Source organism: Neoarius graeffei, chromosome 24 (assembly GCF_027579695.1).
Source record: "Neoarius graeffei isolate fNeoGra1 chromosome 24, fNeoGra1.pri, whole genome shotgun sequence".
NCBI lineage: Eukaryota > Metazoa > Chordata > Actinopteri > Siluriformes > Ariidae > Neoarius > Neoarius graeffei.
Genome location: NC_083592.1, coordinates 6,471,171 through 6,495,067, shown reverse-complemented (window position 1 = coordinate 6,495,067; position 23,897 = coordinate 6,471,171).

The window sequence follows — 23,897 nt, the reverse complement described above, 5'->3', positions numbered from 1 at the left end:
CCACAAGGTATTGTGTGCATTAAAATCACCACAAAACAATATATTCCCATGTCCCACTTCACACAAACTCTCCAGTGCCTTTCTCACTATAACCTTGCATGGGTTATAGAAATGAATAATTCTCAGTCTAGTTTTGTCAATCCATATGTCAACTAACACCGCTTCAACATCTTCATTCATTTCTACAATCCTATAATTGATCCCCTGCTGTACAAACGTCGCTACCCCCCCTCCCACCATATCCCTATCCTTCCTCACTGCCACATAACCATATAAAACAAAATCTAAAGAGGGCTTCAACCATGTTTCTTGTACGCAAATGATGTTGGGTTTGACGTCTTGCTCTTCAATAAACTGTTTAAACTCCTGGTCACTGGCCAGTAGACTCCTGGCATTCCATTGTAAAACACGCAAACACATTATGAACACTTAGGGGTGGCTAGACGAAAGTCGGGGTCCAATGGCTCTGAAAGCATATTATGTATGTCGAGTACTGTCAATCCTCGAATGTCTAAATGCTTCTCAGCTGCCTTTTTTATCATTTTAATTTTGTCTGTCCGACTCTCAATCAGTGCTGATCGCTTAATAACCTCCGCTATGAAAGCAACAAAATTCTTCTTATTCACTATAAGTGTATCGTCAGTGAGTTTGCAACACTTTTGGGGCATTTGGACTCCAGCAGGCATAGGGGCAGCATGCAAACCGACATTAACAGCAGTTCTCGCTTTGTTTTCTTTGTTAACCCGTTTGATGGCCTCCGCATATGAGATCTGTTCTTTAACTTTAACATTTTGCACCTGAACGGCTTTCTTATGCATTTCACAGCCTTTGTATGCCGCACTATGTTCTCCACCACAATTGCAGCATTTAATTTTAGTGCCTTCTTCACATTTACCATATTCGTGCTCCCCCCACACACCTAGCACACCTACACTTGGCTTTACACACTAACGCAATGTGGCCGTATCTTTGGCACTTAAAGGGATAGTTCGGGATTTTTGACATGAATCTATATGGTATCCCCGTCAGCAGTGTCGTGCATCCACACTGACTTACCCCCGACAGTGTTCTGTGAGCCTAGATATTGTACAGTGTTGGTCAGTGCACAAGTAGTTCCGGCAGGTTTCCTGGGGTCTGCAAAGTAACACGTTTTTCTTCTCAAAACAGCTCGTGTTCGAATGATGATTTATTAGCATAACAAAACCCTTGTAGTGGGCGGCACGGTGGTGTAGTGGTTAGCACTGTCGCCTCACAGCAAGAAGGTCCTGGGTTCGAGCCCCGGGGCCGGCGAGGGCCTTTCTGTGTGGAGTTTGCATGTTCTCCCCGTGTCCGCGTGGGTTTCCTCCGGGTGCTCCGGTTTCCCCCACAGTCCAAAGACATGCAGGTTAGGTTAACTGGTGACTCTAAATTGACCGTAGGTGTGAATGTGAGTGTGAATGGTTGTCTGTGTCTATGTGTCAGCCCTGTGATGACCTGGCGACTTGTCCAGGGTGTACCCCGCCTTTCGCCCGTAGTCAGCTGGGATAGGCTCCAGCTTGCCTGCGACCCTGTAGAAGGATAAAGCGGCTAGAGATAATGAGATGAGATGAGATGAACCCTTGTAGTCCAAAAAGTCACACCTTGTAATTGCTTGGGGCTACTTTCTCTCAATAGCGATCAGTGCACGCTGTCACTGTTAACAGTTGTGTGCGAGCTAGCCAACAACTTTCATTAGTTGTTCGACAGTGTTTAGCAGCAGCAAATTGCTTTCCTCCTCAGTATACAAGTGCGCTTCCATGGCAGGGAAAAAGAAACTACCACTGCTGCCTATGTAGTGCCCTATTTATACAAATAGGAGTCATTCAGGATTCAGCCATGCTTTTGCTCCGTGTCATGGCTGAATCCTGAATGACTCCTATTTGTATAAATAGGGCACTACATAGGCAGCAGTGGTTTTGTTATGCTAATAAATCACTCATTCGAACACGAGCTGTTTTGAGAAGAAAAACGTGTTACTTTGCAGACCCCAGGAAACCTGCCGGAACTACTTGTGCACTGACCAACACTGTACAATATCTAGGCTCACAGAACACTGTCGGGGGTAAGTCAGTGTGGATGCATGACACTGCTGACGGGGATACCATATAGATTCATGTCAAAAATCCCGAACTATCCCTTTAAAACACCTTGTTGGCGGTGGAACATATGGTCTCGTCTGATAACTAACGTATCCGATCATAATTCTTTCAGGTTGCTTGGGTTCCTGCAATGTTAATAGAACAGACAGACTTGGCGTTTTTATCCCCGCCCTGGTAACCAGCAATCGTTTAACTCTGATCACTCTAGTACCTCTAATGTTCTGCTTAATTTCTTCTTCCGACAGTTCAGTCGGCACACCTGTTATCACAACCAGTGCATTCCCCCTTTCCACCCAGTCCTGAACTTTAACGTTAATTCCTAATAGGTTCCTACACTGCATCAGTCCCATACGCTGGTCCCTATCCCGACAAACAATTAGCAGACTCCCGTCTCTTAGCGGTTTAACATCAAACACATCGCCAACCAGTTTGTGTATCGCTGCACTCACTTTCAAGGGGTTCAGTAAACCGGGTTTTTGAAATTTCATAACCACCTTAATGTCTCTCCTCCTCTGCTTAATTCTAGGACCATCAGGTGTATCTCTTGTCTTACGTTTTTTTCTTTGGTTTCTCGACTGCACTATTTGAAAGTCGTCTTGCTGGTCATCCTCACTGATTGTACTCATTTCATCTTCCTCAAACTCAATGCTGTCTAAGACATTATCAAAATCTTGTCCAGTGTCACACCCCAGTCCTCCTCTAACAAAGTTCGAATCCACCGGGTCCGGTGGTTCTTTCTCTGGCTTACTCATTGCCACTTCCCCTCCTCCGGCTGATCTTTCATTCTCTTTCTGCTCTGGATAGAAATTTCAAAATAAAAGCCTCCACCACACTAAACACATTAATAACCCAATTTCAGGTCTCAGTTAAAAGCACAAAAAAAAATTACAGTCGAAGTATAACTGACCATCTGAAACATTTTTACTAGTTTTGTGAAAATTGATCATATGGAGGATTTGTGATATTTTTCCTGATAGAAACTCTTTAGAAAACACATATCTGAGACAGATTACAGTATTTCAACCCTCTGTAAAAGACAGCACTTGTCTCAGTACAACCCATGTGGACGTGAACAGAAAACCTTTAACTAATTTATGAAAATGGATTCTATTAAATATTTCTAATATTTTTATGATTCATACAGTGTGTCCAAAGCTCCTGTTGTCCTCTCAGTGTAAATGTCTCTGATCCCTCATCTGTCGCAGTTGTATACACTGCACTGAATCCAAGCAGTTTCACATGTTCAGGGACACAGGGCTTGTTTTTCCCTTCTGTTTTCTTTAACATAGGACTGAAATACATCATTGATGATTTTCAATATTTACAACGTTAGATCTGTAAATGTAATACAGCATCTCTCTCTACTTTCTACTAGATGCCTGAATACGGCATAACATCATCGTTGGCTGTCCATCGCTAGCGATGATGACTGATTCACTAGGATGCACAGCGAGGCCCACACCAGAGCAGCAGAGTCATCCGCAGTGGTGGCATGAATGGCCTGACTGAGCTGCTGAAGTAGTAGATGAAACTCTCAGAACTCCTAAGAGGCGTTCCATTGACCAAAACAACATTGTTTGCCATTGCCTGTGGCTCAGGTGAAGTACTCAAGTTCTGTTTTTGTGGTATTGATTTTCAATCCAAAGAGGGTTGCAGCTGTGGCAAAGCAATCAACGATTTCCTGCATGTCGTCCAAATCTATTGCTACAAAAGCAGAGTCGCCTGCATACAGCAGTTCTCACATGCAAATTTGCAGAGTTTTGGTTGAGGACTTGAGTCTGGCAAGACTGAAGAGTTTGCCTTCCGATCGAGTCCTGATGTAGACTCCTTTATCTCAGTTAGTGCCCATAGTCTCTAGGACTCCTGTAAGGTAGAGTATAAACAATGTCAGGGCAAGAACGCATCTATGTTTGACACCATGATTTACAGGAAAAGATTCACCAATGTCTCCTCTGATCAAAACCTGCACAGATATATTCTCATGGAAGAGCTTAATGAGCTGTATCAGTCTTTCTGGGCATCCATACACTTCTAGTACCATCCAAAGCATCTTTCGGTCAACAGTGTCAAAGGCCATTGAGAAGTCTACAGAGATCACTGTGGTAGTGGGGGCGTGGCCAAGTGTTGCGTTGTGAATGGAGGGCAGGGCCAGGGAAGGCGAGTGGAAAAGTCAGTACACTTGTTGTCGATTAATGTGTCTGTGTGTGTTTTGCAGTGAGGATGGAAGGTAGAAAAGGAGGGAGAGGGCAAAGAGAGAGGATTTCTCCTGACCTAAGCATGTCTGTGTGTTGTGTGCATGTGTGTCTCAGTGAGACTGTGAAGCAATAAAAAAAAGGTGAAACGCAAAAGTCAGGAAAATGCACAAAGTCTGTTTTAATATAATTTCCCACCTGCCACGCTTCAGTATTCCACCCACGTCAGGGACAAAAACAGCTGCAATAAAAGTATATAAATATATCCATCCATTATCTGTAGCTGCTTATCCTGTCCTACAGGGGCAAGCTGGAGCCTATCCCAGCTGACTATGGGCGAGAAGCGGGGTACACCCTGGACAAGTCGCCAGGTCATCACAGGGCTGACACATAGACACAGACAACCATTCACACTCACATTCACACCTACGGTCAATTTAGATCCACCAGTTAACCTAACCTGCATGTCTTTGGACTGTGGGGGAAACCGGAGCACCCGGAGGAAACCCACGCAGACACGGGGAGAACATGCAAACTCCGCACAGAAAGGCCCTCACCGGCCGCTGGGTTCAAATCCAGGACCTTCTTGCTGTGAGGCAACAGTGCTAACCACTACACCACCGTGCCGCCATATATATATATATATATATATATATATATATATATATATATATATATATATATATATATATATATATATATATATATATATATATATATATATATAAGATAAAGTAAGTGGGGGAAAAGGGAAAAAAGTGAATTGTAAAGCGATATTGCACAGATTGTAATTGTATTTACAGTCCTGAGTGCTACCACACACATACCCAGAGCAGCAGGCAGCTATGCTACACCACTAGGGGAGCAGTTGGGGGTTAGGCGCCTAGCTCAAGGGCACTTCAGCCCAACCTTCAGGACATGGTCACCCTAACCTTAACCTAACCACGTCTTTGAACTGTGGGGGAAACCTGAGTTCCCAGAGGAAACCTACACAGGCACAGGGAGAACATGCAAACTCCACACAGAAAGGCCCCCATTGACCACTGGGCTTGAACCTAGAATCTTCTTGCTGTAAGGTAACAGTGCTAACCACTACACCACCATGACCAGTACTTGTTTTTGTGTGTGTGTGTGTGAGAAAATGGTGGCTATCTCTGGGGAAGAAGCTGCTCTCTGTTCCAGTAATGATAGTAATTGTTACTAATAATTGTAATAGTAATAATGTCTGTTTGTTTTTCCTGTTCGGTTCGTTTGGACCATGGACAGGTGAGTTGTAGAGCTTAGTGAACTTCAGTGAAATGAAACAGATGGAAAAGTGGAATTATTAATATAGAAAGAAAAGGATAGATGATGGATGAGCTGAAGCCAATGGGAAGAAAAGTGAGGGATGGAAAAAAGAGAAAGCATGAGTGTTAGATGTATGAAAAGAGGAGTGCTCAGGAGTGTTGGCCAGAGCATGTCTAGTAAGTGGAAGTATTATTTTGAAAATTGACTACATGGGATCAGTTTGAAAAATTTCCCATTGGAAGTCTATGGGAAAAATTGGATGGATGGAGGGATTAAAAAAGGGGGTGTGAGTGGAATATCAAAACAAAGTCACCACTGTCCTAGTTACTGACCTATACAACAAAGTCTGAACAAACTTTCTACGTGAAGTGGTTCGAGCTGAATTAATCAATAATAATAATAATAGGCGGCACGGTGGTGTAGTGGTAACGCTGTCGCCTCACAGCAAGAAGGTCCTGGGTTCGAGCCCCATGGCCGGCGAGGGCCTTTCTGTGCGGAGTTTGCATGTTCTCCCCGTGTCCGCGTGGGTTTCCTCCGGGTGCTCCGGTTTCCCCCACAGTCCAAAGACATGCAGGTTAGGTTAACTGGTGACTCTAAATTGACCGTAGGTGTGAGTGTGAATGGTTGTCTGTGTCTGTGTCAGCCCTGTGATGACCTGGCGACTTGTCCAGGGTGTACCCCGCCTTTCACCCGTAGTCAGCTGGGATAGGCTCCAGCTTGCCTGCGACCCTGTAGAAGGATAAAGCGGCTAGAGATAATGAGATGAAATGAATAATAATAATAATAATAATAATAATAATAAAAGGGATAACAGTACAGTGATTTGTTTGGAAGCTCTATAATTATTGTGTTTGCACTTCTGAAGGCAGTCCTGTGCTGCAGTGAACGCTCGCTCGTTCACAACAGCAAACATAGTAGCATTTTTGTCAACATTTATTTTCGCATTTCTCAGGAGAATAGCATTAATTTTACATCATGGATAGCGATAACGACAGTCTTCACAGCGAAAGCGAGTTTTACTATCCTGAGGAAGACAAAATTAAAGAAAACATTTCAGGAGAAAGCTAAAAACCTTTAACTTGCTAACGCCGAGCAAAAACATGGCTGAATCCTGAATGACTCCTATTTGTATAAATAGGGGACTACATGGCAGCAAAATGTAGTTTTTTTTCCTGCCATGGAAGTGCACTTGTATATTGAGGTATTTCACCCACGTGACCAAGTCATGTGATGCTGCCATTTTGGACGGCACGGCTCGAATCAGTTTGAATGCGAGGAAGGCGACAAACGAAAAACATAAAAGAAAAAGGAGCGAGACGCAGAAAACACCTTCACTATCCAGCGACGTAGGGCATTTACAGGGCGAGCAGAGGGAGAGGTATTTGCAAAAATTGAGGTTAGCAGGCTTAAAGAACGACGTTTACCTGCTTCCACCAGGATTGTTCACTGACGTACGGAAGTACACGAAGCCCTCATCTTTACCTGACTTCGGCCCACATGATCTGTATACCTATGTCGTTAAAAACCCATCGCCATACACAGGTATTGATCTGAAAGCGTATAAGAGTTTGGATACCTACAAATATTTTGTGTCAGGCTGGGTAACATGCCTACATCAGCGGGTCGTCCCTGGAGCCGGTGGTCGCCATCTGATTACAGCTAAGGTTTGTTCACATTTTCATTTACTTTCGGTCCTCAGGATAAACAAAATGTTATTAAATGTCATTGAAATAACTTCTTAGTCTATTGAGACATGGCCCGTTATAAATTTGCTGTTACCAGGCAATGACCAAGAACTGTATTATTAGGGTCGGTGTAGTTGTAGCAGTGTATTAGCAACTAGCTGTTAGCACTAGCTAATGTCAACAACATCATAGCTGGTATGTTAATGTAGCAATGTTTACGTTCAGTCATTTGGATGACTGTTAAAACCTTTCAGTCTCAAGTTTTTCCTTTACTGGATTTACTAGTTTACTGAGCTAGCGCGCTCGGGCAAGCTGGGAGCCATCGCGCGCTAGCTCAGTAAACTAGTAAATCCAGTAAAGGAAAAACTTGAGACTGAAAGGTTTTAACAGTCATCCAAATGACTGAACGTAAACATTGCTACAGTAACATACGAGCTACTGTTGTTGACATTAGCTAGCTTGATGTTCAAAATGGCGGACACCGGGGCGTCACGTGACCCTGTGACGTCAGGTGAAATACCTCAATACCGAGGGGAAAGCAATTTGCATTACAGCCGTGAATGACGATTCAAAATGGCGGCTCGGCTTGGTTTTCCCTTTCGGGCGCTCTCGTTTTCTGTTAGAATTTGGTAAAGAAAAAAATAAATGTTATTTACCAGCTTAAGCTCGGTCCGTATGGTGAAATACCGTGACCTCGGCCTTGAATACTGACCTCGGCCCAGAGGGCCTCGCTCAGTACTTTCAAGACCTTGGTTACGGTATTTCACCATACCGACCTCCCAGCTGGTAAATAACATATAAGTATTTGATGAAGTCCCACTGCGTGTGCAGGAATGAAGTACAAAAATAACCCCAGACCAGTCAGCCCCCTCTCCCGCCCCCTGTTGGACATGCGCATGCGCACACAGACACTGGACTGTCGTCACGTGACTGCAACCCAAGACACCGCATTTTGAGAACTCCTTGTTTGTGATGAGGATCGTTAGCTTTACAGTTTCCACTGCAGTTATCCGCGACTCCAAACACAATCTTATAGTTAGTGATGATCAGATAAATCTTCATGAAACACCGAAGTTTTCCAGCCAGTTGTGTTGAGAATCGGTTCATTTCTCCAGGCTTCACTTGCTCACTAGAGCCACCTGCTGGTCAAACGATTAATCATCCAATCACACAGACAGTCCAGAGGCTGGTGGACAGCAGTTCATCAATCCAGTGTTAAAGAAAGATACATTTATAAATATATTCTACACATCTGAATAGAACTTAGACATTCAACTACACAATATATTTTATATATTTCAATGTTTAGTTTTATATGAAGGAACTGAATAACATAATAGATCATAATAATGGTGTGACTACACCTCCAGTGGTGCTTAATGAGAAGTAGGAAACAATGTGCTTGTGGGACTGGACTCAAAAATCTTATTGATTTTTTTTATTAATGAATCAAATTTGTTCCACAGTGTTGGGGCTCAGATGATTTCTTTCTTTCTTTTGAAATAATTTCACAGAGCTTTGAAAAAAAAAAAACATTCACATGAAACAGAAGAGGCTGGGACACAAAAATTTCAAAGCAAGGAGTTATAAATGTGGGGATACATCCTTCTGTTTTGCCCAGAACTGCTAAGGGTCCTCTGATCTAGAAACGTATAGCATGCACTTCATCCTACATACATATGCATGGTTCCAGTAGAATGACATTATGCTTTATGATTATCTCCCTTGGCTGGGTCCTGCACGGTCCTCCTTGGTCTCATGGACGGCACGGTAATGCCTCACTACAGAGGAAGTATTGTTGTAAGTTAGCTCCTTGGCACACAACAAACACTTCACCTTGGGAATAAAAACCTCCTGTAAATATTGAACAGATGTAATGGGATTGATGGTTGCATAAAAAACCCATCAGAATAATAAATATGATACATTTTAGCCAACCTCAATTTCCTCCGGAGGAAACAGACACAGGGAGAACATGCAAACTCCACGCAGAAAGGCCCTCGTCCGGCACTAGGCTCAAACCCAGAACCTTCTTGCTATGAAGTGACAGTGTTAACCACTACACTGCCGTGCCGCCCCAATACAGATTTCTCATCTCATCTCATTATCTCTAGCCGCTTTATCCTGTTCTACAGGGTCGCAGGCAAGCTGGAGCCTATCCCAACTGACTACGGGCGAAAGGCGGGGTACACCCTGGACAAGTCGCCAGGTCATCACAGGGCTGACACATAGACACAGACAACCATTCACACTCACATTCACACCTGCGGTCAATTTAGAGTCACCAGTTAACCTAACCTGCATGTCTTTGGACTGTGGGGGAAACCGGAGCACCCGGAGGAAACCCACGCGGACATGGGGAGAACATGCAAACTCCACACAGAAAGGCCCTCGCCGGCCATGGGGCTTGAACCCGGACCTTCTTGCTGTGAGGCGACAGCGCTAACCACTACACCTCCATGCCGCCCCCAATACAGATTTATTTTTATTAATTAAATCAGGCTCATGATTTAAATGTGTTCAATAATATTTTTTCAGCTGTTTACTGAAGCCATAGAGCTTTTTAATTCCTGACCCTTCCACAGACAGAACATGTTTATTCATCTATACATTTTCACAAGACTGACTCGGACATGTTTGTAGAAGATGTTTGGCTCTGCTCCAGACTCTGATAAGAAAGACTTGATCTTGGGCGCAAATTTTCATTGATGTAGCTTAATTTTCTACACGCCAGTGATTCTCAAAGCGAGGTCTGGGGAACCTCAGGGCTCTGAGATGCAAAGCAAGCAGGTCTTTTTTTTTTTTTTTTTTTTTTAAGCTAAAAATGTAATGTATTTATAAGTTCCTGCCATTATTAGTCTGCTCACTCAAAATGAATTTTATTTGAGTTTAATTCCTTCCTTACAATCAAGACTTCTACAAACATGTCCGATTCAGTCTCATGGAAATGTATAGAAACATGTTCTGTCTGTGGAAGTGTCAGGAATTAAAAGCTCTATGGCTTCAATAAATAGCCAAAAAAATATTATTGTACACATTTAAACCATGAGCCTGGTTTAATTAATAAAAATAAATCTGTACCGAGGTGGTCAGTGGAATTTGTTCGAGATTACTGTTTACTAACAAAATGACAGCAAAGCAAGAGTGATGCACTTCACAACAAATAGGTTTAATCCATGAATAGTTTTTTTTTTTTAGATGTAAGGTTTTGATTAAAGGTCTGTTATTCCTCACATTTATGTTCCTTCGAACAATTAATTAGAATTAATTCATCCTGACATGTTTCAGCTCCAGAGCTCCAGTGAAACTTTGTGCTTACATCAAATAAAATACGTCTTCATGTGAACCCACACAGGTCAGACTATCACCACTGCTCTCAGAGATCACTTGGTAATGAAGAATGAAAACCAAACAGTACATTAATGCGACCCTTTAATACAAATATCTGTGATTCTTTTACAGTGATAAATAGAGCTGTGAGAAATGTGTTTTGTCGTTGTGCAGGGTTTTTTCTAGAAAAATTTAGTATGAGGGCGCTCACCATGGCGAGGGAGCGAAGGGGGGGGGGGGGGGGGGAGATGGTGCCGGTTGTCCCCCCCCCCCCGCCGTGCAAAGCCTTTGAAAAATGCTCCAATGGGACATTCTGAGGCTATCTGAGAGGGAAATTGTAACAAATTGTCTGTCAACATTGAAAAAGAAAGAAGTAATCTTCTTCTGCCCCGGACAGTCTTTGGCTTTCTTCCGTTTCGTGCCGTGGGATGACATCTTTAAATGCCCAAGTGTCAACAAAAACAACTCGCGAACTACTTGTCAAAAGCTCCCGCGCCGGTGGGTGAAAGGTCATTCAGTCTCGAGAAATCTCGCTCTACAAGTCAGCTGACCTTGTATGTAACCCATGTCAAATCTCGCGAGAGCAGCCGCGACAAGTAAACAACTAAACAACATGGCGCCTCAGTCTGGAAAACGCCAATTCGGATTGTTTTTGCACCGTCTGGCGGTGTATCTACTATGATTGGAATATTTTTGGAGCAATTATAACGTATTTGATGATCAGACACATTGTCACGTAGTGTTGCTGGGATGTTTTCACGGAGTTGGTAAGAGGGCGCAGCGCCCCTGTTCCCCCATTTAGACGAAAGCCTGTTGTGTCACTTCGCGTTATTCAGACAGATTTATTTTTTTAAACAAGTTTTCAGCTTGATATTAAGTACAACAGAATTCACACTGGTTCACATTTGAGCTGCTGAACTTTGGTCAGTTTGTTATTTTTACTTTTCTCATCTCATTATCTCTAGCCACTTTATCCTGTTCTACAGGGTCGCAGGCGAGCTGGAGCCTATCCCAGCTGACTACGGGCGAAAGGCGGGGTACACCCTGGACAAGTCGTCAGGTCATCACAGGGCTGACACAGAGACACAGACAACCATTCACATTCACACCTATGGTCAATTTAGAGTCACCAGTTAACCTAACCTGCATGTCTTTGGACTGTGGAGGAAACCGGAGCACCCGGAGGAAACCCACGCGGACACGGGGAGAACATGCAAACTCCGTACAGAAAAGCCCTCGTCGGCCACGGGGCTCGAACCCGGACCTTCTTGCTGTGAGGCGACAGCGCTAACCACTACACCACCGTGCCGCCTTCTTACTTTTCTTTTATAGCAAATTACTGAACATGACATCACAACCTGATCTATGTAGGGAAAGGGGCGGAGCCAAGAGAGCACACTAAGTTGGGGTCCCGAAGTCTGAGACCGCATTAAAATCTGGGATTTTTTCCCCCATTGAAAACGGATAATAAATAGAAAGTTTTAGAATTTTGAAAAATGTAAGAAAAAAGTGGAAATGTTCAATATGTTGAATCGTCTGTACTAAAAATTCCTATATATAGAATCTGTGCAGCTCGAGTTCATGCTGTGATTTAAAGGAAAAAAATGAACATAAAGAATATTGAGAAATTCATGTAAATGTTTATAAGATTGTACTTTCAGCTTTTTTTCGGTCAGGCTTTTGTCCCACACGCTACACAGACCACGCTGCAATCACCGAGTGTAAATAATTGTTGTATTATTTTGGTTGTGATGTAACACGGTTTTATCGATTTGTCTCGTGTTCAGTGAAAAATTTCTGATTGTTAGATTTGAAACTTTAACTAATCAAGGAAACTGTTTACTCCATACCCAAGTAGGTGTACAGTGTACAGGATATAGTGCATAAGTGCAGCACCAGTCCAAAGTTTGTACACCCCTACTTTACTCATTGACCAGTGTTTCTGTATTGTGACTATTCTCTCCAGTGTAGAACACAACTGAAGACATCAAAACTATGAAATAACATCTGGAACCTAACTGGAATTATGTGATAAACAAAAAACATGTACAAAAAAACAACTATGTTTAATATTTTCGATTTTTCAGCGTAGCCAGTGTTTCCCTTGATGACGCTTTACACACTATTGGCATTCTCTTAAGCAGCTCCATGAGGGAGTCACCTGGAATGCTTTTCAAATAAAAGGTGTGTCTCGTCAAAAGTTAATTAGTGGACGAGTTTCTTCCCTTCTAAATGCGTTTGAGATCAAACAGTAATCCATACGGTATTATGTCAAGAACCAAACAACTAAGTAAAGAGAAACGACATCCATCATTACTTTAAGACATGAAGTGACTTTTAATTAATTAAAACAAAGAAAAAACACTGAATTCGAACAGGTGGATGAACTTTACAGTAACCCATACTGTATATGATTGGGACACATGGAATATTAGTAATCATCATGGTAACTTATGTTGCCCACTTGGTCTGCTGTAGGGTGGATTAAGTTCTAGGAAAAGGCATCAAACAAAGCCCTGTTTCCCTGCACCATTTGTAACCACGCTGATATTTGTACGTGTCTGTGAAGATTCTCAGTCATCCAGGTACATAGTAATCTGTGGTTGGTAGAAGAGAGCAACTGGACTCGCTTGAAGATTCTTGAAAATGTTTCACCTCTCATCCGAAAGGCTTCCTCAGTTCTGTCTGATTATGCTTCTACGCACTTTGGGATGAGATCCCTTCGACTAGTGCCGGAGTATGAGAGGACTTCCAGAAAACTGGCAGACATCTTAGCCAGAGAGGATCGTTCATTTTTGTCAATCTGGAACAACCATCACAGAACAGAGGTGGGTTTCTAAGACATCTTTTATCAGCCACCTACAATGCAGCCATCAGAATTCTGATTCGGATTCTATGATGATCCATGAGAGGATAAATACTTGATACTCCCTATTAGTCAGACAGAACTGAGGAAGCCTTTCGGATGAGAGGTGAAATGTTTTCAAGAATCTTCAAGCGAGTCCAGTTGCTCTCTTCTACCAACCACAGATTGCTGATATTTGTACTACTTCATCTTTGACCGCATTAAAGCGCTCTTTCTCTCTCTCTCTTCGTTTATTATTAATCCATTTTGCCTTGGGCATTTGATCAACATAGATTTTGTGGACATTCATAAGGTCTATGATGCGATTCACCTTCTTCTCATCTTTCCTGGTGTGTGAATGTGGCTGAAGCTTCACCTTCAAGAGAGCAGAATGCAGCTTTAGGCAATAAACACCAAAAATGAGTGCATTTGCATTCACATAGAAATCTGTATCATCAAAAGTAACCACCATGTGAGAGCATCCTCCACTGTGTGTGGCCTAAGTGTGTTCTCGCCCGTGTCTAATATAAACAGATGATGAAAATCCCGGGGGGTTCTTGCTAACTCGAACCTCTCGTCCACTACTTTGGAATTAAATTTTAAGGATGTCATTGTTGAAGACATGCTCACCTCTTTTTGAAACCTGGACTGCTCTTCTTAGCCCTGTGGACAGCGAGTAGTCGGGTAAAAGGTGTCCGATCTTTTGTAAAGATTCTTCCTGATTTTTTGAATTGGTCTTCTTAGATGCTCGAACACTGCGCACATATTCCTCAAGCTCTTCCAGTTTGACCTCTGTGGAGAAACAAAATTATGGTTAATTTGACTGACATTAGAGATTTAAAAGGAACTCTTAAACACAGAACCTAAATAAAAAGTAATGGCACCTTTGATATCCAGTGATGTTGATGTTCCTGCAGCTCCTTCTGGATCCTCTGTTCCCACTTCTGGTATTTCAGGTAACTTCAATCCCTAAATAAAATAAAGGTTCTGTAGGACGACGTGACATCTTCCCTGATTCTGTTCCCATCATGTTTCTCTCTGTGCTCTTCCTGCTACGTTTGTCTCTTTGAATTGTCCCTGCCTTCCAGTTTCTGTAAACACTCTGAGCTTCCTGTTCTCGGTACCTGTTGCCTCTTGTGTCAGGTATCAGTCTGATATGGTGCTTATTTACTTATAAAAATGCTCCAATACCAGCATTGAACACTATGTGATACTGTGTGATGTAAGCAAAGCAGACTACAATCTGTGATCTGTGAAAATATCAAGAGGAGGAACTACAGCATGTTGCTGCACCTGGAGTAAGTGTTTGTGGCCTGTGGAGGTGCGTTACCCAGGACTGATGGGATTCTGCAAATAAATTGTGAAAATAAATAACACGGAGCCATAAATATGACTCCCCTTCACGGGCTCCATCAGGGACTCATGTTCTGCCAGTGGCTTGGGCTTCGATGGTGATTCTGGCAGATGCAGGAGCTCTTCAATGGCTCTCTTTTTCATTTACCACATCTTCATTATTTTTCATACAGAGCCATAGCTAACTCCACGCTCTCTTTCACCTATCCGACGATAGGAATGTTGCCCACGAACCTGACCCACACTGAATCATTTGGATTTGTAGCAGTCATGATGATACACTGCCTCTCTACCCACAACCCATGGATGAGAAAGCATGATAATTTTAAAGCATTAAAACATTTGTCCATGCTCACTAGTCCAGGGTTCACAAACTCCGGGCTGAGGCCCTTATTGGGTCACAAGAGAATCTCCTCTTTTGTTTTATTAATTTATTTCACTAAACCTCGAGTCCGAGTCCAGTCTTGAGTCCCCAGTGTTCGAGTCCAAGTTATTAAGGAAAATTTCAAGTCGAGTCCGAGAACAAGACTCCAACCGCACCATTTGACAGTGGCTGGTGCTGCCTTTATGTGAAACTGTTAACGGAGCACACCCGAGAGTCTATCTGATGAACGCGCCAAGGAGTGCAGGTGTCTGGCACGAAATTTGTACAAAAATTAATCTCATCTCATTATCTCTAGCTCTGTCCTGTTTTACAGGGTCGCAGGCGAGCTGGAGCCTATCCCAGCTGACTACAGGCGAAAGGCGGGGTACACCCTGGACAAGTCGCCAGGTCATCACAGGGCTGACACATAGACACAGACAACCATTCACACCTACGGTCAATTTAGAGTCACCAGTTAACCTAACCTGCATGTCTTTGGACTGTGGGGGAAACCGGAGCACCCGGAGGAAACCCACGCAGACACGGGGAGAACATGCAAACTCCGCACAGAAAAGCCCTCGCCGGCCACGGGACTCGAACCCGGACCTTCTTGCTGTGAGGTGACTGCACTAACCACTACACCACCGTGCCGCCCCACAAAAATTAATGTAGATATAAATATCTTATGCCAAATTATTATGGCATGTTACAAAAAATAAAGAAAAAAATCAGAGCCCTCGTCTCCTATTTACAAGTCCTAATGCAATTAATGTACGAGTCTGAGTCATCAGTGCTCAAGTCCAAGTTGAGTCACAAGTCCTTAAAATTCGGGCATGAGTTGGACTCGAGTACCACAAGCCTGGTTACAGATAATGGATGGATGGATATTTGGAAATGTGACTTGATTGTATTGCAGACACCAAGATATGCCCACCATTTTTTTAAAATTAAGGTTTAAAACAGTAAACAAAGTAAGTTATGTGGGATTGAGCTGAAAAGTTTATGGTATACCTTTTATATTTAATAGTAGGTCCTAGATTAGGTTTTTGTTTGTTTGTTTGTTTGTTTGTTTTTTGCTCATGGCACGAATGCAATGAAAAGAAAGCTGAATGAATCCTGTTGGATTTTTTTTTTCAAGATTTCTATTTTTTTTGTGTGTCACAATAAAACAACAGTTTTCACCTTTAAAGTGGTAGGCATGTTGTGTAACTCAAATGGTGCTAACCCCAAGGGGGATGAATACGTTTGCAAGACACTGTAGAACCTGTTCCTCAGCATACAACTATTCTGAGCTCCAGTTCCTCAGTTGTTTTCCTGTTCTAAATGATTTTGATCATCTCATCATCTGTAGCCGCTTTATCCTGTTCTACAGGGTCGCAGGCAAGCTGGAGCCTATCCCAGCTGACTACGGGCGAAAGGCGGGGTACACCCTGGACAAGTCGCCAGGTCATCACAGGGCTGACACATAGACCCAGACAACCATTCACACTCACATTCACACCTACGGTCAATTTAGAGTCACCAGTTAACCTAACCTGCATGTCTTTGGACTGTGGGGGAAACCGGAGCACCCGGAGGAAATCCACGAGGACACGGGGAGAACATGCAAACTCCGCACAGAAAGGCCCTCGCCGGCCACGGGGCTCGAACCCGGACCTTCTTGCTGTGAGGCGACGGCGCTAACCACTACACCACCGTGCCGCCTGATTTTGATCATATAACAAAAAATTATGCCTTTCTTGGTCCTATAATCAGTATATGAGCATGCAGAGTTTCATTGATGTAGTTTCTGAGAAAACTTGTCTAGATTGAAATGGACGGATGGACAGACGGACATCCAGATGTTCCTACTTATTCAGGTGACATTGGGCATACCTAACAACCTGTCTCCCCCCCCAAAAAAAAAAAAATCTGTCCCTCTGAGTTACACGTCGGTCCTGGGATCGAGATGCTGACCTCTTCTGCTCCTTGGACCTGCCTGGAGTCTCATCACATCACTCCTGTGGAGGACGGCCCCATAACTCATTGAGATATATATATATATATATATATATATATATATATATATATATATATATATATATATATACACACATATTCACTGGATATGAGCTCTGATTGGCTACTCTACTATGAGGATATCAGCTCATGTACCGTGAACAGAAAAAAACAAAATGGCGGAGCACATCAAGTCAGATATATCACTTTATCATCAAGTACAACCCTGATTCCAAAAAAGTTGGGACAAAGTACAAATTGTAAATAAAAACGGAATGCAATGATGTGGAAGTTTCAAAATTCCATATTTTATTCAGAATAGAACATAGATGACATATCAAATGTTTAAACTGAGAAAATGTATCATTTAAAGAGAAAAATTAGGTGATTTTAAATTTCATGACAACAACACATCTCAAAAAAGTTGGGACAAGGCCATGTTTCCCACTGTGAGACATCCCCTTTTCTCTTTACAACAGTCTGTAAACGTCTGGGGACTGAAGGGACAAGTTGCTCAAGTTTAGGGATAGGAATGTTAACCCATTCTTGTCTAATGTAGGATTCTAGTTGCTCAACTGTCTACGGTCTTTTTTGTCGTATCTTCCGTTTTATGATGCGCCAAATGTTTTCTATGGGTGAAAGATCTGGACTGCAGGCTGGCCAGTTCAGTACCCAGACCCTTCTACGCAGCCATGATGCTGTAATTGATGCAGTATGTGGTTTGGCATTGTCATGTTGGAAAATGCAAAGTCTTCCCTGAAAGAGACGTCATCTGGATGGGAGCATATGTTGCTCTAGAACCTGGATATACCTTTCAGCATTGATGGTGTCTTTCCAGATGTGTAAGCTGCCCATGCCACACACACTAATGCAACCCCATACCATCAGAGATGCAGGCTTCTGAACTGAGCGCTGATAACAACTTGGGTCTTCCTTCTCCTCTTTAGTCCGAATGACACGGCGTCCCTGAGTTCCATAAAGAACTTCAAATTTTGATTCGTCTGACCACAGAACAGTTTTCCACTTTGCCACAGTCCATTTTAAATGAGCCTTGGCCCAGAGAAGACGTCTGCGCTTCTGGATCATGTTTAGATACGTCTTCTTCTTTGAACTATAGAGTTTTAGCTGGCAATGGCGGCTGGCATGGTGAATTGTGTTCACAGATAATGTTCTCTGGAAATATTCCTGAGCCCATTTTGTGATTTCCAATACAGAAGCATGCCTGTATGTGATGCAGTGCCGTCTAAGGGCCCAAAGATCACGGGCACCCAGTATGGTTTTCCGGCCTTGACCCTTACGCACAGAGATTCTTCTACACGGAGTGCAGAATTATTAGGCAAGTTGTATTTTTGAGGATTAGTTTTATTATTGAACAACAACTATGTTCTCAATCAACCAAAAAGACTCATAAATATCAAAGCTGAATATGTATGGAAGTTAGAGTGGGGCGTTTTTAGTTTTGGCCATTTTAGGAGAATATGCATGTGTTCAGGTAACTTTCACTGTGCAGAATTATTAGGCAACTTAATAAAAACCAAATATGTAGCCATTTCACTTATTTATTTTCACCAGGTACACTGATATGACAACTCCAGATTTGCAAATAAACATATCTGACATTCAAACACAAAACAGAAACAAATCAGTGACCAATATAGCCACCCTTCTTCACGAGGACACTCAAAAGCCTTCCATCCATAGATTCTGTCAATTTCTTTACCTGTTCACGACCAACATTGTGTGCAGCAGCAACCACGGCCTCCCAGACGCTGTTCAGAGAGGTGTACTGTTTTCCCTCTTTGTAGACCTCACGTTTTATAATGGACCACAGGTTCTCTATGGGGTTTAGGTCAGGTGAACAAGGGGGCCATGTCATTTATTTTTTCACCTTTCAGACCTTTACTGGCTAGCCACGCAGTGGAGTATTTGGACGCATGAGATGGAGCATTATCCTGCATGAAAATCATGTTCTTCTTGAAAGATGCTGACTTTTTCCTATACCACTGCTTGAAGAAGGTTTCTTCCAGGAACTGGCAGTAGGTCTGGGAGTTGAGTTTGAGTCCATCCTCAACTCGAAAAGGTCCAACAAGCTCGTCTTTGATGATACCAGCCCATAGCAGTACTCCACCTCCACCTTGCTGGCGTCTGAGTTGGAGTGGAGCTCTGTGCCCATTACTGATCCAGCCACAGGCCCATCAAGAGTCACTCTCATCTCATCAGACCACAGCACCTTAGAAAAATCAGTCTTAAGATATTTCTTGGCCCAGTCTTGACGTTTTATCTTGTGTGCCTTACTCAGTGGTAGTCGTTTTTCAGCCTTCCTTACCTTGGCCATGTCCCTCAGTATTGCACACCTTGTACTCTTTGACACTCCAGGAATGTTGCAACTCTGGAATATGGCAGAACTGGATGCTAATGGCTGCTTGTTAGCTTCACGCTTGATTTTCCGCAGATCATGTGCAGTTATTTTGCGCCTTTTTTTTCCCCACACGCTTCTTTCGACCCTGTTGACTATTTGCAATGAAACACTTGATTGTTCGGTGATCACGTTTCAACATCTTCGCAATTTCAAGAGTGCTGCATCCGTCTGCAAGACATCTCACAATTTTATACTTTTCAAAGTCTGTCAGATCTCTCTTCTGACCCATTTTGCCAGAGGAAAAGAGGTTGCCTAATAATTATGCACACCTGATATAGGGTGTTGATGTCATTAGACCACACACCCTCTCATTACACAGATGCACAGCACCTGATATACTTAATTGGTAGTAGGCTTTCAAGCCTAAACAGCTTGGAGTGGGACAACATGCATTAAAAGGATGTTGTGGTCAAAATACTCACTTGCCTAATAATTCTGCACTCAGTGTAGATTCTCTGAATCTTTTGATGATATTATGCACTGTAGATGATGATATGTTCAAACTCTTTGCAATTTTACACTGTCGAACTCCTTTCTGATATTGCTCCACTATTTGTCGGCGCAGAATTAGGGGGATTGGTGATCCTCTTCCCATCTTTACTTCTCAGAGCCGCTGCCACTCCAAGATGCTCTTTTTATACCCAGTCATGTTAATGACCTATTGCCAATTGACCTAATGAGTTGCAATTTGGTCCTCCAGCTGTTCCTTTTTTGTACCTTTAACTTTTCCAGCCTCTTATTGCCCCGTCCCAACTTTTTTGAGATGTGTTGCTGTCATGAAACTTCAAATGAGCCAATATTTGGCATGAAATTTCAAAATGTCTCACTTTCAACATTTGATATGTTGTCTATGTTCTATTGTGAATACAATATCAGTTTTTGAGATTTGTAAATTATTGCATTCTGTTTTTATTTACAATTTGTACTTTGTCCCAACTTTTTTGGAATCAGGGTTGTATTTAAAAGGAACAGAAATAGCTAAATAAAATAATATAGTTTTTGGCCCAGGCGGCACGGTGGTGTAGTGGTTAGCGCTGTCGCCTCACAGCAAGAAGGTCCGGGTTCGAGCCCCGTGGCCGGCGAGGGCCTTTCTTTGCGGAGTTTGCATGTTCTCCCCGTGTCCGCGTGGGTTTCCTCCGGGTGCTCCAGTTTCCCCCACAGTCCAAAGACATGCAGGTTAGGTTAACTGGTGACTCTAAATTGAGCGTAGGTGTGAATGTGAGTGTGAATGGTTGTCTGTGTCTATGTGTCAGCCCTGTGATGACCTGGCGACTTGTCCAGGGTGAACCCCGCCTTTCACCCGTAGTCAGCTGGGATAGGCTCCAGCTTGCCTGTGACCCTGTAGAACAGGATAAAGCGGCTACAGATAATGAGATGAGATGAGTTGAGTTTTTGGCCCCCCTCCCTCATAGCTCCTGTTCCACACTTCAGCCCAGTTGGTGGCGCCAAACCACCAAAAAAAGAAAAGGAAATGGCGGAGCGTGTTACTGAATCCACCGGCAATGAAATAAAAACTTTACTTGAAAACAAACTCCTCCAAAATACCAAAAAGCAACAAAATATGGAATAAAAGTATTTAGTGGTAAGAACATCTTTTTTAAAATTTTTCAAGTGTTATCACATTTTTTACAAATTGCTCCTGTCGTTTCACTGGTTTGTTTACATTCTAAGCGGAAATGATTGTCAAACGTTATGTATAAAGTTTTTATTTATCGACCCTGCAAAAAATGAAAATAAAAATGCTCCTTTTCTAAATATCCAGTGAATGTGGATAGGATAAAACAGTTATTCCACTCAATCTCGTCGTACATGGATTTTAGACAACTCAGTGCTATGCGCCTCATCAGCTATCGGCTCATCTCATCTCATTATCTCTAGCCGCTTTATCCTGTTCTACAGGGTCGCAGGCAAGCTGGAGCCTATCCCAGCTGACTACGGGCGAAAGGCGGGGTACACCCTGGACAAGTCGCCAGGTCATCACAGGGCTGACACTTAGACACAGACAACCATTCACACTCACATTCGCTATCGGCTCATGTATGACTCAATTTCATGGAACAACTGTTTTTATATATTTATTAGTGCTGTCAAAAATGTCACGTTATTAACGCGTTAACTTGACTCAATTTTAACGGCGATAATTTTTTTATCGCGAGATTAACGCTCTGTGGCATGATGTAGGTTTTCCATAAGCTTTTGAAACTGCCAGGAACTTGGAACAGAGACTTTGGTTAGAAAACCGATAGCAGCTAGACTGTAATGCCACGCCCCGCACAACCAGAGTCCCCCCCCCCCCCCAAGAACCAGCGCAGGCAGGGCGCGCTAGTAGAGATGGGATTTATGGCTCTTTGATGGGATCCGCATCTTTGTGATCCGTTCTTTGAAAAGAGCCGTTCAAAAGACTGGCTAATTTGGCTCTTTTTAAATATTTATTCAGTTTTAAGAAGACAGCGTCTAAAGAAGCCAGATCCCTCTGAACTGTAAACTCAATGCTATCCCAGAAATCCTTCCTGTAATATGCAAATTTGGCCGCCTTTGATTGGACAGCGCGACGCATCAACAGGCAGAAAGTGTAAAAGTACAAAATGTGTTAAGTGAGCTGAAACAGTAAAGATCAGATTCAATGCAATATTTATCAACGAACAACTTAAACTTAATATAATAGTGTACTTTATATTATAATCAAGCATGTCAAGCCTACCGTCACTGTGTAACCTATCTCTCTTTAGTTGTAGACTAACTCAAACAGTAGATCATTTCACTCATGGTTCTCTTGCTAGCCCCGTGCCGGTGCTCGGCTTAGGTTTCACTTTGCAGTGGCTGTGTCAAGACGTGTTATGCTTTGCAATAAAAAAAAAAAAATTGGTACAAACAAGCCCATTCACTTTTTTATGCTGATAAGAGAATTACAATGGTTTTTTATGTGACAAAAATGTGCGATTAAATTGCGATTAATCGCGAGTTAACTATGACTGTCGCGACATTAATCGCGATTAAATATTTTAATCGCTTGACAGCACTAATATATATATATATATATATATATATATATATATATATATATATATATATATATATATATATAAGCTAACTTCAGATGCTAACATCGTGCTTGATGGCTTCCAAATTCGGTGTGCAGACAGGACAAAGGAGAGCAGTAAGAGGAAAGGAGGGGGACTGGCTGTGTTTCACCCACGTGCAATGAACCGGTGCTACAGGTGCTCTAGCCCCTGCCCCTTTTCTGTTTGCTGTCCAAAGTGCCCTTTTCATAGGGACTTTTTTTTTTTTTTTTTTTTTTTTTTTTTTTTATATATTTGTAAAAGATAAGTTATCTCCAACATCAATATTCCCTACAATTTGACAATAATATATGAAATTATAGATTTATAAAATAACGTTTTTCTATGTAAATGCGGGCATCAATCCGTGACGTCATGCATTCAGTGAGCCTCCGTGCAGAAAGCACATGCAGGCGGTTGACAGTGGGAGACAGTGCGAGGAAGGGCATGGGAAGGTCACGCTGAAAGTCTCCTTTCATTTCTTATCTGAACATGCAATATTGTGCAGCTTAGAACACAACAGTAAATGCGTAAGGTTGTTTATCATTTAATGAAGCCGCCTAGGCTATATTTAAACCGTTTGCTCCATCCATTTTATTAACGTGGCAGATTCGGAAACTTTAGTTTGAACAACGGCGTTAATAACATATTCTAGCAGATTCGAAAACTTAAGGCTGAATGACGACGTCCACAACATATTCTAGGCTGTCAGACCTTCTTCTGCTGGCAATTGAGAAAGATATCCATATTGAATACAGTGTTGTCATAGACATTTTCAAGAACATGGCAAACCGAAGACTGCTGCTTTGAAGAATACTGCAGCATTTAGATGGATCTCACACACACACACACACACACACACACACACACTGTTCAGTTGCAACTGAAATTTAACTTTGAATAAAGTTAACTTGCGTGAAAAATTTGTTCCAAGTGCCCTTTTTTGAATGTTGAGCCCCTGCGCCTCCAAAGGTCTTTGCACAGCCCTGCTGTGTTTATCAATGATAGATGGTGTAACCCGGGACACATCACTATTAAAGAGAAAATCTGCAGTAAAGATATTGAACTGTTAGCCATTAGCATGAGGCTGTATTATTTACCAAGGGAATTCTCACGTTATTGCGATAACTGCTTATATTTCCCCTCTGCTGACGCGAATGAGGCATGTGACGTCATCCACTCAGTCACAAGCGGACTGCAGACACAGCATCTACAGGCTCTCATCCTGATCTCTGGGGATTTTAACCA